Source organism: Chiloscyllium plagiosum, unplaced genomic scaffold (genome assembly GCF_037043375.1).
Source record: "Chiloscyllium plagiosum isolate Xiang-an unplaced genomic scaffold, Cpla_swu_hap1 HiC_scaffold_19, whole genome shotgun sequence".
NCBI lineage: Eukaryota > Metazoa > Chordata > Chondrichthyes > Orectolobiformes > Hemiscylliidae > Chiloscyllium > Chiloscyllium plagiosum.
The window spans coordinates 76,177,176-76,192,161 of NW_028270157.1; positions in this window are offsets into that span (position 1 = coordinate 76,177,176).

Below are 14,986 nucleotides of genomic sequence, written 5' to 3' on the forward strand. Positions count from 1 at the left end.
TAACTTTTGTTTGTATCAACAAAACCCACATGGTCACTGGCTACTGCATTTGTTTAGCCACCTTTTCCAAAGAGATGAAAAAGGCTTCTACATTCTTCTCATCAAAGTTAGGCAATGATTGAATATATTTAAACTTAAATGTATTTCATCGGCCTTTGGTTACCATGGGTTTGCTCACCCTCACTCTCTTCATCACTGAGCCTTCACCTCCATTCTTTTAAGCTGAATTTCCTGTGTAAGTGCCAATTTCTGAAGTTCAAACTCCCTCTCTTTCGTCCATTCCTATCTCTTCTTTTCTCTCTCTTCTCTTTTCACATTCCTCTGCTTTTAATCATAATTCAATCCGTTTCCTTTCTGTTGTCCTTTCCTTGCCTTTTATCTTGAACTCACACTGCTTCATTTTCAATTGAGTTTTAGCCATCTTCAAAGATTCTGATGGGGTTTCCAGCAAATTGAAATGCTGAGCTATTGCTGTAATTATCTCTCATTTCTTCGCAGAAGGAGACTGCCCCAACTCCAGATTGTCTGCTAATTCCAGCAGCTTGGCATTATTAACCTTTTCCAAGGCCCCCAAAGTCACTTCTTCTGCCTCCAGAAACCTTAGTGACTGTAAGAGCCATTGTTACCCCGAGCACTGTTTAAACCCAATGAATTCAACACCCAGATTAACATACACTAACACCTATCTCTCACTGCTGTAGAGTCCTGCATTCTTAATCCCAAATTCGAACTGTAGAAAAAATCTTGGACGAGCCCCCAATCTGTTATGGACCAGGCCAGACTCGGTCAGAACTTTTCATGAATGTAGCCTGGATCCTGTCTTTGCTCGTTGATTTTAGCAGATGTAGAGGGGTTATTCCAGGTGTAATGAAGCTAGCCCAACCACTTAGTTTTAACAAAACACAATTTATTTTCAAGATTCCCAGATGAAACACAAACAACAGAAAACAGAATATAGAATAACCTAACCTATCCAAAAACCCAACAGATTATCGCAATTTAACGATGCTGTTTCAAGTACTTGCAACAATCCCTATAAATACCCCTTGGTAATAAATGAAAAGTCAAACACCGCTTCTGGCAGGAGAGAGATGTCAGAGAGATTCAGCTTGGAACACCTCCTTACATGTAACAGTTTCTTTGACCAGCAGCTTCAAATACTGACTGACTGCTTTCTCTGAGAATCCAGCTTGCTGAAAACCAAACCAAACCAGAGAAAATCTGAGCTGGGAGAACTGCCCAGTCCCCTTTCATTACACAAGTGGTTTTTTTTTAAGTTAAAAGCTTCTTCAAGTTGATCAAGCCAGACATTTCAGAACCTGTGTCGTGAAACACCTTTGTAAAAAACCACGGACAACGCACCGTTGTTACGAAGCTGCATCATCACAATTGCACACATTGTTATTGTCCCAAACTGCTCAAATCCAGCAGTCTTTCAGCTTTGTATGAAACTCATGCGCTGAAATAAAAGAGGCTTGCAAAATGTAGGACAGTATTTTCCCTTTCTTCCACAATCTCAAACAGATTTCATGAGTCACATCCCAGTTCTTTAATGGCAATGACAATCTTATACTGCTCATTGTTTATTTAATGAAGTGTAACAGGCTATAATCTTATCCATGCTTGTGAGAAATTGTTAAAATCATTTGAATGGAAACTACATTAAATACAAATTTCACCGAATTATGATACTTGTTTTATCTATGACAATCTGTAACTTTAAGAGATTATTTTGTTTTGGTTTCTTCTAAGAAAGAGATTGAACTGGCTACTGAATGAGCTGGCTACTGAAGACAACTTGAATGAACAGCTTGGGAGGATTGAGCTTTTTTTTAACTGCCAGAAGGTGGGTGACCAGCTCTCACAGAGTAGAATTGCAGCGTTTTGATTTTTCAATATCTTTTCAGATCTCAACAGATTTGTAGCCTTCAGTAAATACCTCTCTCTCCTTCTGAATTTTCTCTTCATTTTTTTTTCTTCCTTCTGGATTGGAGAACTGCATGTGAGAATCTGTCTGAATATTCTTTTTTGCCAACTGGTCTGTTTATGGAATGTGATGATAGGAAGGATTAGTTAATTAATAATCACAGTGTCTACTATTTTATTAACTTTCCAACAGAGTTAACATATTGTAAATTCCCCTTTCTTTGGTTGTATTTTATTTGCAGTTTTGAAATAAATTGTGTTTTATATAATATGAGTAGTTTCACCAGTCACATTACATCTGAAGCAGACACTTCTTATTTGCCGTTAAAAATAAGAAAATGTTATGGACTAGACTACCTTATCAACATATTTTGAGGGGGTCTAGTCTGATCCATAACTTAAGACCATGAGACATAGGATAAAGTCGGCTATTATGGGAAACAAGTGTATGCTGGGAGACTTGGCCAAAACGTGTTTGCTGACAGAACATCCAGTGTTTTCTGTGCATAATGAGAACATTAGCAAAACTAACTGCAGGCAGAAAACATCTGCTATGCAAGGTAATGGACAGTGCTGTGCTCAGCTTAGAGAGAGCCTAAATTCTGCAGGTATTGTAAGAAACTCTTCCTGTTATTGAAAACTGACCACACCTCTTTCATTGTAAAAGTACTTTAAAAGAAAGACTTAAAAGCATTCTCAAATAGGAACTTCAGACATATTAGAACCTCTGCTTTTATGACCCCTTTTGAAAAAAGGGACAGCATAACCTTGTTAAAGGAGCAGCATCATCACAATGTACAATCAGCAATTGTCTGTTTCTGTCATTTGACACAGTGCAGCTGCCTCTAAAATGTCTTTTCAATCAAAATCAATTTCCTGAGATTCCCACATTTAGAAGAAATGAGCAAAAGGTTTTTTTTGGAATTTAAAGAAGAAACAGACTGTGGTGTAACACCGTTTTAGCAATTGGACAGCACTTATGTTTTGAAGCAGCAGCATGATACTGACATTTTGTAGATAATGTAGTATGATTATTCCTTTATATTTCCATCTAATGATGAGGGTCATAATTACCTTTCTTGTATAAACTCCCTTCCACAGTTACAAGAGAAATGCAGAGAGCAAAGACACCCACTCTACGTCGCCTTGAGAGCAGGTACGGCCTGTTCAACATTCTCACCAGGATTGTTTGTTCCCTGAGGCTTTTCAGGACAGTTCAGTCATTCCACACAGACATGAAGAGCATTGTTTAGCTTGACAGCTCTTCTTTGAAGGCCTTCAGCATTTGCAGCGGTGTGAGGCAGGGTTGTGTGCTCACCCCCAACCTGTCTGGCATCTTCTTCACGCCTTTGGAACATCAGTTGATGGTGTCTACCTCCACACCAGATCAGATGGGAGGCTGTTCAGGCTGTCACTGCTGAGGGCGAAAGCCAAGGTTCGTGAAGTACTCATCAGGGACACGTTGTTGGCAGACGACACGGCACTGACAACACATTCAGAAGAGCAACTGCAATGCCTCATGAACAGCTTTTCAAGAGCCTGCCAGGACTTCAGCTTAACCATCAGCCTGAAGAAGACCAACGTGTTGGGTCAAGGCGTTGATCATCCCCCAGCCATTACCATCAACAACTATGAGCTGGAGGTAGTCCACGAGTTTACACACCTTGGCTCCACCATCACAGACAGTCACTCCATAGACTCTGAAATCAACTAGGTAAAAACAATGACTGCAGATGCTGGAAACCAGATTCTAGATTAGACTGGTGCTGGAAAAGCACAGCAGTTCAGGCAGCATCCGAGGAGCAGGAAAATCGACGTTTTGGGCAAAAGCCCTTCATCAGGAATAGAGGCAGGGAGCCTGAAGGGTGGAGAGATAAATGAGATGGGGAGAAAGTAGCATAGAGTATAATAGATGAGTGGGGGTGGGGATAGAGGTGATAGGTCAGGGAGGAGGGTGGGGGATGGTAACAAAGAATACAATGGGTGAATGGGGGTGGGGATGAAGGTGATAGGTCAGAGAGGAGGGTGGAGTGGATAGGTGGAAAGGAAGATAGGCAGGTAGGACAGGTCATGGGGACAGTGCTGAGCTGGAAGTTTGGAACAAGGGTGAGGTGGGGGAAGGGGAAATGAGGAAACTGGTGAAGTCCACATTGATGCCCTGGGGTTGAACTCTAATCGAGAATCTGAAATCAACAGACAGATTGGATGATCCTCAACATTCGCCAGGCAAAGAAAGTCTGCGAGAACAGAAAGCTAACGACGCACACCAAGGTTGTAGTCTACAGGGCCTGCATCCTCAGCACACTGCTTTACAGCAGCAAGACCAGGAGCAGCTACCCCAGACGAGAGTAGCATCTCAGTGGCTTCCATCCTTGCAGCCTGAGACGCATCCTGAAAATCAAGTGGACTGACTGAGTCACCAACAATGAAGTCCAGGCCCGTACCCAGAAACCCAGCCTCTTCACCCTGCTCCAACAGTGCTGGCTGGGCCACGTACACCACATGCCAGACAGGAGGATCCCAAAAGACCTGCTGAACAGGGAACTGACCTCCGACAAGAGAGTACAAGGATGGCCCCATCTTTGTGTCAAAGATGTCTGCAAGAGAGACATGAAGTCACTGAACATGAATGTTGAGAGATTGGAGGATATTGCAACTGATCGCTCTCACTGGAAGCTGGAATTATGCAGAGGTCTAAAAAGAGGAGAAGCTGAGGCCTGCTACTGAAAAAAACAGCAGCAAGACAACGCCAGAGGACAGCGGCTTCAAGTGCAGTTGCTGCATCTGAGACTGCCACTCCCGTATGGGAATCTACTGCCACAACAGACACTGCTCTACTAAAAAAATGGAAGCAAGACTTCCCAGGCTCAGATCCATGGTCTCGTGAGACTAACAGATGCCACCTTCAGAGTATTGGAAACTTACTAATGTGACACCCTTATTCAAGAAAGGAAATAGACCTAAAGTTGGAAACTATAGACCAGTGAGTGTGATCTCTCAGTGGGGAAGTTCCTGGAATCAACGCTAAAAGAGGTGATATCTGAACACTTGGCAAAACAAAAATAAATTCATAGTTCTGTGATAGGAAGGTCATGTTTTACAAACCTACTCAAGTTCTCTGGGGATGTACCCAGCATGTAGATAATGAGGACCCAGCGGATGTGATATATCTCAACTTCCAGAAGACATTTAACAAGGTGCTGCATGGCAGACTGATCCAGAAGGTTACATCCGAGAGGGCTAAGGATCCAGATCTATAGGGCATGGGTTTAGAGTGAGAGGGGAAAGATATAAAAGGTACATAAAGGGCAACATTCTTACACAGAGGATGGTGCGTGTGTGGAATCAACTGCCAGAGGAAGTGGTGGAGGCTGGTACAATTACAGTATTTAAAAGACAACTGGATGGGTATATGAATAGGAAGCGTTTGGAGGAATATGGGCCAGGTGCTGGCAAATGGGACTAGATTAGGTTAAGAAATCTAATTGGCATGGACGATTTGGACGAAGGGTGTTGTTTTGTTCAATACATAAGCATTATCGAGTTTACTTTCCCAATCCATGAGCAAAAGAGATTTTAGCATCTGTTTAATGTCAGGAAAATATTGCATATTTTCTCAGTCATATCGGAATATAATTATGCCCTGTAATGGTAACAACTTTCTCTCTTCCTTCAATACAGTTCAATTACAGAGGACTGTTAACACACACACAGACACACACAATGCATTACATTGTTGAAGAATACCAGTAATGTTTTAAACAATTAGAATAATAACTGGAACGAAGGATTTAGATAACACAAATATCAGCGAAATTGGCCTTATTCTTCCTGGAGCAGAAAAGACTAAGAAGTGAACTTACCGAAGTGATCAAAATTACAGGATAAACAAACTTTACATTACAGTAACTAGGAGCTCCAAGTTCAAAATTGTCAGCATAAGACCCAGGATTGAGATGAGGAGAAATGTCTTTACACAGAGAGTTGCTAGGATTTAGAATGTCCTGCTTGGGAGAGGTGTGGAAGTGGATTCAAAAGAGAAATGGATATATATTTGAAAATGTGAATTTAATGGGCTCTGGTGATAGGGCTAGCCAAAGGGGTGCACTGAGTAGGCATTGCAGGAGGCAATGCATACACTGTGGCCCAATGGTGTTCTTCTGTACTTTAAAGTTCTGTTCTCTACCACGTACAAATGATAATAAAATCCAGTATCCAAGTATCTCCCACTGTAAATAGTGGCAAATATCTGGTGAGTCAGAAACAACTGAAATGCAAGAACACAAGGTCAGTTTTATTAGGAAGTCTCATTATGATTCAGAACATGAATATTTTAAATTTTGTATCCCAATGACCAAAATAAATATTTAATATTTTAGAACATAGAACATAGAACATAGAAGAATACAGCGCAGTACAGGCCCTTGGGCCCTCGATGTTGCGCCGATCCAAGCCCACCTAAACTACACTAACCCACTATCCTCCATATACCTATCCAATGCCCTCTTAAATGCCCATAAAGAGGGAGAGTCCACCACTGTTACTGGCAGGGCATTCCATGAACTAACGACTCGCTGAGTGAAGAACCTTCCCCTAACATCAGTCCGATATCTACCCCCCCTTAATTTAAAGCTATGCCCCCTTGTAATACCCGACTCAATACGCGGGAAAAGGTTCATACTGTCGACCCTATCTAACCCCCTAATCATCTTGTACACCTCAATCAAGTCACCCCTAAACCTTCTTTTCTCTAGTGAAAACAGCCCCAAGTGCCTCAGTCTTTCCTCATACGATTTTCCTTCCATACCAGGCAACATCCTGGTAAACCTCCTCTGCACCCGTTCCAATGCCTCCACATCCTTCCTATAGTATGGCGACCAAAACTGCACACAATATTCCAGATGCGGCCGTACCAGAGTCTTATACAACTGCATCATGACCTCAGGACTCCGGAACTCAATTCCTCTACCAATAAAAGCCAGTACGCCATATGCCTTCCTCACCGCACTATTTACCTGGGTGGCAACTTTCAGAGATCTGTGTACATGGACACCAAGATCCCTCTGCTCATCCACACTACCAAGTATCCGACCATTAGCCCAGTACCCCATCTTTTTGTTATTCTTCCCAAAGTGAATCACCTCGCACTTAGCTACATTGAATTCCATCTGCCACCTTTCTGCCCAGCTCTGCAGCTTCTCTATATCCTGCTGTAACCTGCCACATGCTTCCTCACTGTCAACAACTCCTCCGACTTTCGTATCATCCGCAAACTTGCTCACCCAACCTTCTAACCCCTCTTCCAGGTCATTTATAAAAATGACAAACAGCAATGGTCCCAAAACAGATCCTTGCGGAACACCGCTAGTGACGGCACTCCATGAAGAAACTTTGCCATCAACTACTACCCTCTGTCTTCTTCCATCCAGCCAATTTCTAATCCAAACCTCCAACTCACCCTCAATGCCATATCTCCGTATTTTCTGCAGTAGCCTACCATGGGGAACCTTATCAAATGCCTTACTAAAATCCATATATACCACATCTACCGCTTTGCCCTCATCAACCTCCTTCGTCACCTTTTCAAAGAATTCAATAAGGTTTGTGAGGCACGACTTGCCCTTCACAAAACCATGCTGACTATCCTTGATCACATTATTCCTATCCAGATGTGCATAAATCCTATCCCTTACAATTCTCTCTAAGACTTTGCCCACAACAGAAGTGAGACTCACCGGCCTATAGTTACTAGGGCTATCCCTACTCCCCTTTTTGAACAAGGGAACCACATTTGCTATCCTCCAGTCTTCTGGGACTACTCCTGTAGACAAAGAGGACATAAAAATCAAGGCCAATGGCTCTGCAATCTCCTCCCTTGCTTCCCAGAGAATCCTAGGATAAATGCCATCAGGCCCAGGGGACTTATCTATTTTCACCTTTTCCAGGATTTCCAACACCTCTTCTCTACATACCTCAAAGCCATCCATTCTACTTATTTGTGCCTCAGTATTCTCAGCGACAACAATGCCCTGTTCCTGAGTGAATACTGAAGAAAAGTATTCATTCAGTGTCTCCCCAATCTCTTCCGCCTCCACACGTAACTTCCCCCTACTATCCTTGACTGGACCTATTCCTACCCTAGTCATTCTTTTATTCCTAACATACCTATAGAAAGCCTTAGGGTTTTCCCTAATGCTATCTACTAAGGACCTTTCATGTCCCCTCCTTGCTGCTTTTAGCTCTCTCTTCAGGTCCTTCCTGGCTACCCTATAACTCTCAATCGCCCCAATTGAACCTTCACGTCTCATCTTGAGATAGGCTGCCCTCTTCCATTTAACAAGGGATTCCAATTCCTTATTAAACCACGGCTCCCTCGCACGACCCTTTCCTTCCTGCCTGACGGGTACATAATTATCAAGGACACTCAATAGTTGCCCCTTGAACAAGTTCCACATATCATTTACACTCTTGCCTTGGAGTCTACTTTTCCAAGCCACACATCCTAAGTCATGCCTCACCGCATCATAATTTCCCTTACCCCAGCTATAATTCTTGCCCTGTAGTACACACTTATCCCTCTCCATCACGAGTGTAAAAATCACCGAATTATGGTCACTATCCCCAAAGTGCTCACCTACCTCTAATTCTAACACCTGGCCTGGTTCGTTACCCAGAACCAAATCCAGTATGGCCTCACCTCTTGTTGGCCTGTCTACATATTGTGTCAGGAAACTCTCCTGCACACATTGAACAAACACTGACCCATCTAACGAACTTGAGCTATAGCTTTCCCAATCAATATCAGGAAAGTTAAAGTCCCCCATAACAACCACCCTATTACTGTCACTCATCTCCTGAATCACCTTCCCTATCCTTTCTTCAATGATTCTAGGACTATTAGGAGGCCTGTAAAAGACTCCTAACAGGGTGACCTCACCTTTCCTATTCCTAACCTCAGCCCAAACTACCTCAGATGGCAAGTCCTCATCCATCGTCCTTTCCACCGCTGTAATACTTTCTTGGCGCAAACTCTGACTTTCACTGAAATTAACATATATTTATCATTGTTTAATAATCACACAACACGTTAAATATCATTCATTCTCAACATTGTGGGCGGCACGGTGGCACAGTGGTTAGCACTGCTGCCTCACAGCACCAGAGACCTGGGTGCAATTCCCACCTCAGGCGACTCTCTGTGTGGAGTTTGCACAATCTCCCCGTGTCTGCGTGGATTTGCTCCGGTTTCCTCCCACAATCCAAAAATGTGCCGGTTAGGTGAATTGGCCATGCTAAATTGCCCGTAGTGTTTGGTGAAGGGGTAAATGTAGAGGGGTGGGTTGCGGGTCGGTGTGGACTTGTTGGGCCGAAGGGCCTATTTCCACACTGTAAGTAATCTAATCTAAAAAAAGTTCAAGTTATTGTCCTGTACAATTTAATCATACAAATCATTTATTTTGGTTAATAGTCAAAGTTTGTGTTGACTTATTGCCATTTCTAAATTGTCGGCAAAAAGCTGAAGCCTGTACAATCCAGTGAGAAATTGAATTGATTGATTATATTCAAATGTCAAAAAATGCTAATACTATTTGATTGTTCAATGGTTTGCTCATTGTGAACATGTAATCGTTCAGAGGCCAACCACTTTGGAATGTTACAGAAACAATGAATCCTGACATTGAATATATAATTGTGATCACCACAACAGTCAGACAACACATTCTTTGTTTAATATAAAATAAAACGTATGTTCTTTATTTTTGTAACATAAAGTGTTGACATGAGTTTACATTTTAATTCCATAAATATCGTAACAACCTAATTGTTCTCAGATATAATGCAATTGTTGCTCAGTGTAATAGTCAGAGTTTGCATCTTAGTATTGTCTAATTCATAAAACATTGTAAACATCTGATTATTGCTCAGAAAAGTAAACTCATCATCTTGCATTCATGCATACATTGAAAATAGAATTACAAAAGTCCTGAATTCAGATACATTGCGACTGAACCTCACAGCTGCCTGTGATACTTTGTGATACACTGTCCCACTCGTAAATCTGTCCAGAGAGCTTCCAACATAGGTCAGTGCAGTCATTTAAACATTCTTTAACAGCAAATAATTGGGGTTCACCTTGGATAAGGGGAAAACTAGCCAACAGATTATCACTGGTCTCAGTGTAGATACAAATGCTGTCCAAATTAGATACCAATGACTGGTCAGCACCCCTTTTTTCCAAATTCAACTTCAGTCAGAGACTGCTCCAGGGAGTAGATGAATAGACATGTTGTGCCATGATCACACCACGAAAGTTGCATATGTTGATAATATCTGGTCTGCATCCCTGACTCCATATGTCGGCACCCTGGACTTCTGCTGGCAGCTCATTCTATATGTGTACCACCCTCTGTATAAAAACATTGCCCCACAGGTTCCCTTTTATTCTTTCCCCTCTAAGCTTAAACTGATGCTCTCTTGTCATTGATTCTCCAACCCTTGAAAAAAGACTGAGTGCATTCACCCTATCCATGCCTCTCATGATCTCAGACACTTCTATAAGAGCCTCTTCAGTCTCCTATGCTCTTAAAAAAAAGTCCTGGCTTTTCCAACCTTTCCCTATAACTCAGACCATTGATCCCTGGCAAATTTCTAGTAAATGTCTTCTGCACACTTTCCATTTTAATAGCATCCTTCCTGTAGCAAGAGGACCAAAACTGAACACAAGACTCCAAGTACGGCCTCACCAACGTCCTGTACAACTGCAACATAACTTCCTAACTTCTGTAATCAACCCCCTGTCCGATGAAGGCCAGTGTGCTGGAAGCCTCCTTCATTGACCTGTCTATCTGTGACTGCACTTTCAGAGAACCTTGCACCTGAACTCCATGGTCCCTCTGTTCCACTATACTACTTAAGGCCCGACCATTCACTATGAAAGTCCTATCTTGATTTGATTTTCCAAAATGCTAAACTTCACACTTATCTATACTAAACTCCATTTGTCATTTCTCAGCCAACTTCCCAACTAATCATGGTCCTGCTGCAATTTATGATTGCTCTTTTACATGGTTGGATCAGTTGAACTTCTGGTCAATAGTAATATACACAGCATTTGTCACTGGAAGTTGATTTTGCCACTGAATATCAAGGGAAGGCTTTTGAATTCTCTCTTGGTGGAGCCAGTGACTGCCTGACTATATTGAAGAATTAGCGCTGAAAATGTGTAACTGGAAAAGCGCAGCAGGTCAGGCAGAATCCAGGGAACTGGAGAATCGACGTTTCGGGCATAAGCCCTTCTTCAGCAACACATTTTCAGCTCTGATCTCCAGCATCTGCAGACCTCACTTTCTCCTCCTATATTGAAGAATTATTCTTGTTAGCTGCTCATCAGCTCAACCTGAATGGTGTCCACATATTTCGGAATAGAGATACAAATTGCTGCAGTACCTTAGGATTGTGAAATAGTAATGAGGAAAATGTTTGAGCTCAGTTGGGTTGCTGATATTTTCCTGCCCCACTTAATATGGTCTGTTAGTTTGTGAGCATTAACAATCCTGGCTGAAACATATACGTTCTCTTTGAAAACACACCTTAGAGTCACAAGAACATGGAAGTGGATCATGGAAACACTCAACAAGACCATTGGGTAGGCTGGGAGGTGGGTGTGATAACAACCGGCAGGAAAACTAACCAGTTCTCAAAATGAGTTACTAGGAAGAGGGAGTTTTTGCTTCTTGAAGGAAAAGGTATATCTGTGTTATTGGTGTAGTTAAAATAATACTTGCAAACAGCTGGAATAATATTGGTGCTTTTGTGATATGATGCGTGCACTAAGTGTATGAATTTTCCTGCTTGTTCTCGGAGATTGAACCAGAGGGATACTAATATCCTAGTTAGGAAATTTGCTGGTGCTATTCGGGTGGGTTTAAATGAGCTCAGAGCTGAAAATGTGTTTCTGGTAAAGCACAGCAGGTCAGGCAGCATCCAGGGAACAGGAGAATCGACGTTTCGGGCATAAGCCCTTCTTCAGGAATGCCCGAAACGTCGATTCTCCTGTTCCCTGGATGCTGCCTGACCTGCTGTGCTTTACCAGCAACACATTTTCAGCTCTGATCTCCAACATCTGCAGACCTCACTTTCTCCTTTAAATGAGCTCAGCAAGGGGATGGGAACCAGAGGTGTAGCTGCAGTGCACAGGAGGATGAGAGTAGGAAGGACAGGGACAGGATTTCATGGTCACAGGAATGTGCTGGCAGATAGCAAGCTGGTTTGAAGTGTGTCTAATTTATCGCCAGAAGTATCCGAAATAAGGTAGGTGAGCTTGCAGCATGGTTAGGTACCTGGGACTTCGATGTTGTGGCCATTTCGGAGACATGGATAGAGCAGGGTGAGAAATGGATGTTGCAGGTTCCAGGGTATAGATCTTTCATTAAGAACAGGTAAGGCGGTAAAAGAGGGGGAGGTGTGGCCTTGTTAGTCAAGGATGGCATAACAGTGGTTGAGAGAACTTTTGATGAGGACTAGTTGACTGAGGTAGTGTGAGCTGAGGTTAGAAACAGGAGAGAAGAGGTCACACTGCTTGGAGTTTTTTATAGGCCTCCGCAGAGTTCCAGGGAGGTGGAAGAGAGGATTAGCAACATTATTTTGGGTAGGAGTGAAAGGAACAGGGTGGTCAATTATGGGGGACTTTAACTTCCCCAACATTGACTGGAAATGCTATAATTCTAGTGTGTCGGATGGATCAGTTTGTGTCCAATGTGGACAGGAGGGTTTCCTGACACAATATATTGAAGGGCAAACAAGAGGGGAGGCCACACTGGATCTGGTGCTTGGTAATGAACCAGGCCAGGTGTTTGAATTAGTTGTAGGTGAGCACTTTGGAGAGAGTGACCATAATTCAGTTACGTTTAATTTAGCGATGGAAAGGGATAGGTACATGCCACAGGTCAGGAGTTATCGATGGGGCAAGGCAATTATAATGCGATTAGGCAAGAGTTATCGATGGTCTAGATTAGGATTCCTGATGAAGGGCTTTTGCCCGAAACATCGATTTTCCTTCTCCTCGGATGCTGCCTGACCTGTGCTTTTCCAGCACCACTCTAATCTAGACTCTGGTTTCCAGCATCTGCAGTCATTGTTTTTACCTAAGAGTTATTGATGGGGCAAGGGCAATTATAACGTGATTAGGCAAGAATTAGGATGCATAGAATGGGGTAGCAAAATGCAGGGGATGCAGACAATGGAAATGTTGAGCTGGTCCAAGGAGCAGATATTGTGTGTCCTTGATAGGTATGTCCCTGTCAGGCAGGGAGGAAGTGATAAGGTAAGGTTTACGACAGAAATTGCATCTCTTGTTAAGCAGAAGAAAGAGGTTTATGTGTTGATGAGGCAAGATGGTTCAGATGAGGCGATGGAGAGTTACAGATCAGCTTGGAAGGATTTAAAGAGAGAGTTAAGAAGAGCAAAGAGAGGACATGAGCAATCTTTAGCAAATAGAATAAAGGAGAACCCTAAAGCTTTCTATAGGTAAAAGGATGACGAGGGTAGGAATAGGGCCAGTCAAAGACAAGTGGGAAGTTGAGTGTGGACCCTGTGGAGACCGGAGATGTGCTAAACAAACATTTCTCATTGGTTTTCACTCAGGAAAAGGAGAATATTGTAGAGGAGAAGAATGAGGTATGAGATATTAGACTAGAAAGGATAGAGGTTAGTTACGAACAGGTGTTATCAATTCTAGAAGGAGTGAAAATAGACAGGTCCCCTGGGCCGGATGGGATTTATCCGAGGATTCTCTGGGAAGCTCGGGAGGAGATAGCAGAGCCTTTGGCTTTGATATTTGAGTCATCATTGTCAACAAAATTAGTACCAGAGGACTGGAGGATTGCAAATGTTGTGCCCTTGTTCAAGAAGGGCGACAAATATGACCCAGGTAATTATAGACCAGTGAGCCTTATTTCTGTTGTAGGAAAGGTTTTGGAAAGGATTATAAGAGATAAGATTTATAATCATCTTGCAAACAACAATTTGATTGCAGATAGACAACCTGGTTTCGTCAAGGGCAGGTCGTGTCTCACAAACCTCATTGAGTTTTTTGAGAAGGCGACCAAGCATGTAGATGAGGGTAGGGCAGTTGACGTAGTATACATGGACTTCAGTAAAGCCTTTCATAAGGTTCCACATGGTTGGCTATTGGAGAAAATGCGGAGGCATGGGATTGAGGGTGATATAGCAGTTTGGATTAGAAACTGGCTTTCTGAAAGAAGGCAGCGAGTGGTGGTTGATGGAAAATATTCAGTCTGGAGTCCGATTACTAGTGGTGAGACACAAGGATCTGTTTTGGGACCACTGCTGTTTGTCATTTTTATAAATGACTCAGACGCAGGCATAGGTGGATGTATTAATACATTTGCAGACGACACTAAAGTTGGTGGAGTAGTGGACAATTTGGAAGAATGCTACAGGTTGCAGGGGGACTTGGATAAACTGCAGAATTGGGCTGAGGGGTGGAAAATGGAGTTCAATGCAGCTAAGTGTGAGGTGATACACTTTGGGAAGAATAACAGGAAGGCAGAGTACTGGGTCAATGGAAAGATTCTTGGTAGTGTGGATGTGCAGAGGGATCTTGGAGTCAATGTACATAGATCCCTGAAAGTTGCCACCCAGGTGGATAATGCTGTTAAGAAGGCATACGGTGTGTTAGGTTTCATTGGTAGAGGGATAGAGTTCTGGAACTGCATGCTGCATCTATACAAAACGCTGATGCGGCCACACTTGGAATATTGTGTACAGTTCTAATAGCCATATTTCAGGAAGGATGTGAAAGCATTGGAAAAGGTGCAGAGGAGATTTACCAGGATGTTGCCTGGTCTGGAGGGAAGGTCTTATGAGGAAAGGTTGAGAGACTTGGGTCTTTTCTCATTGGAAAGAAGAAGGCTAAGAGGGGATTTGATAGAGACATACAAGATGATCAGAGGATTAGATAGGGTAGACAGTGAACGTCATTTTCCTGGGATGATGATGTCAGCTTGTACGAGGGGGCATAACTACAAATTGAGGGGTA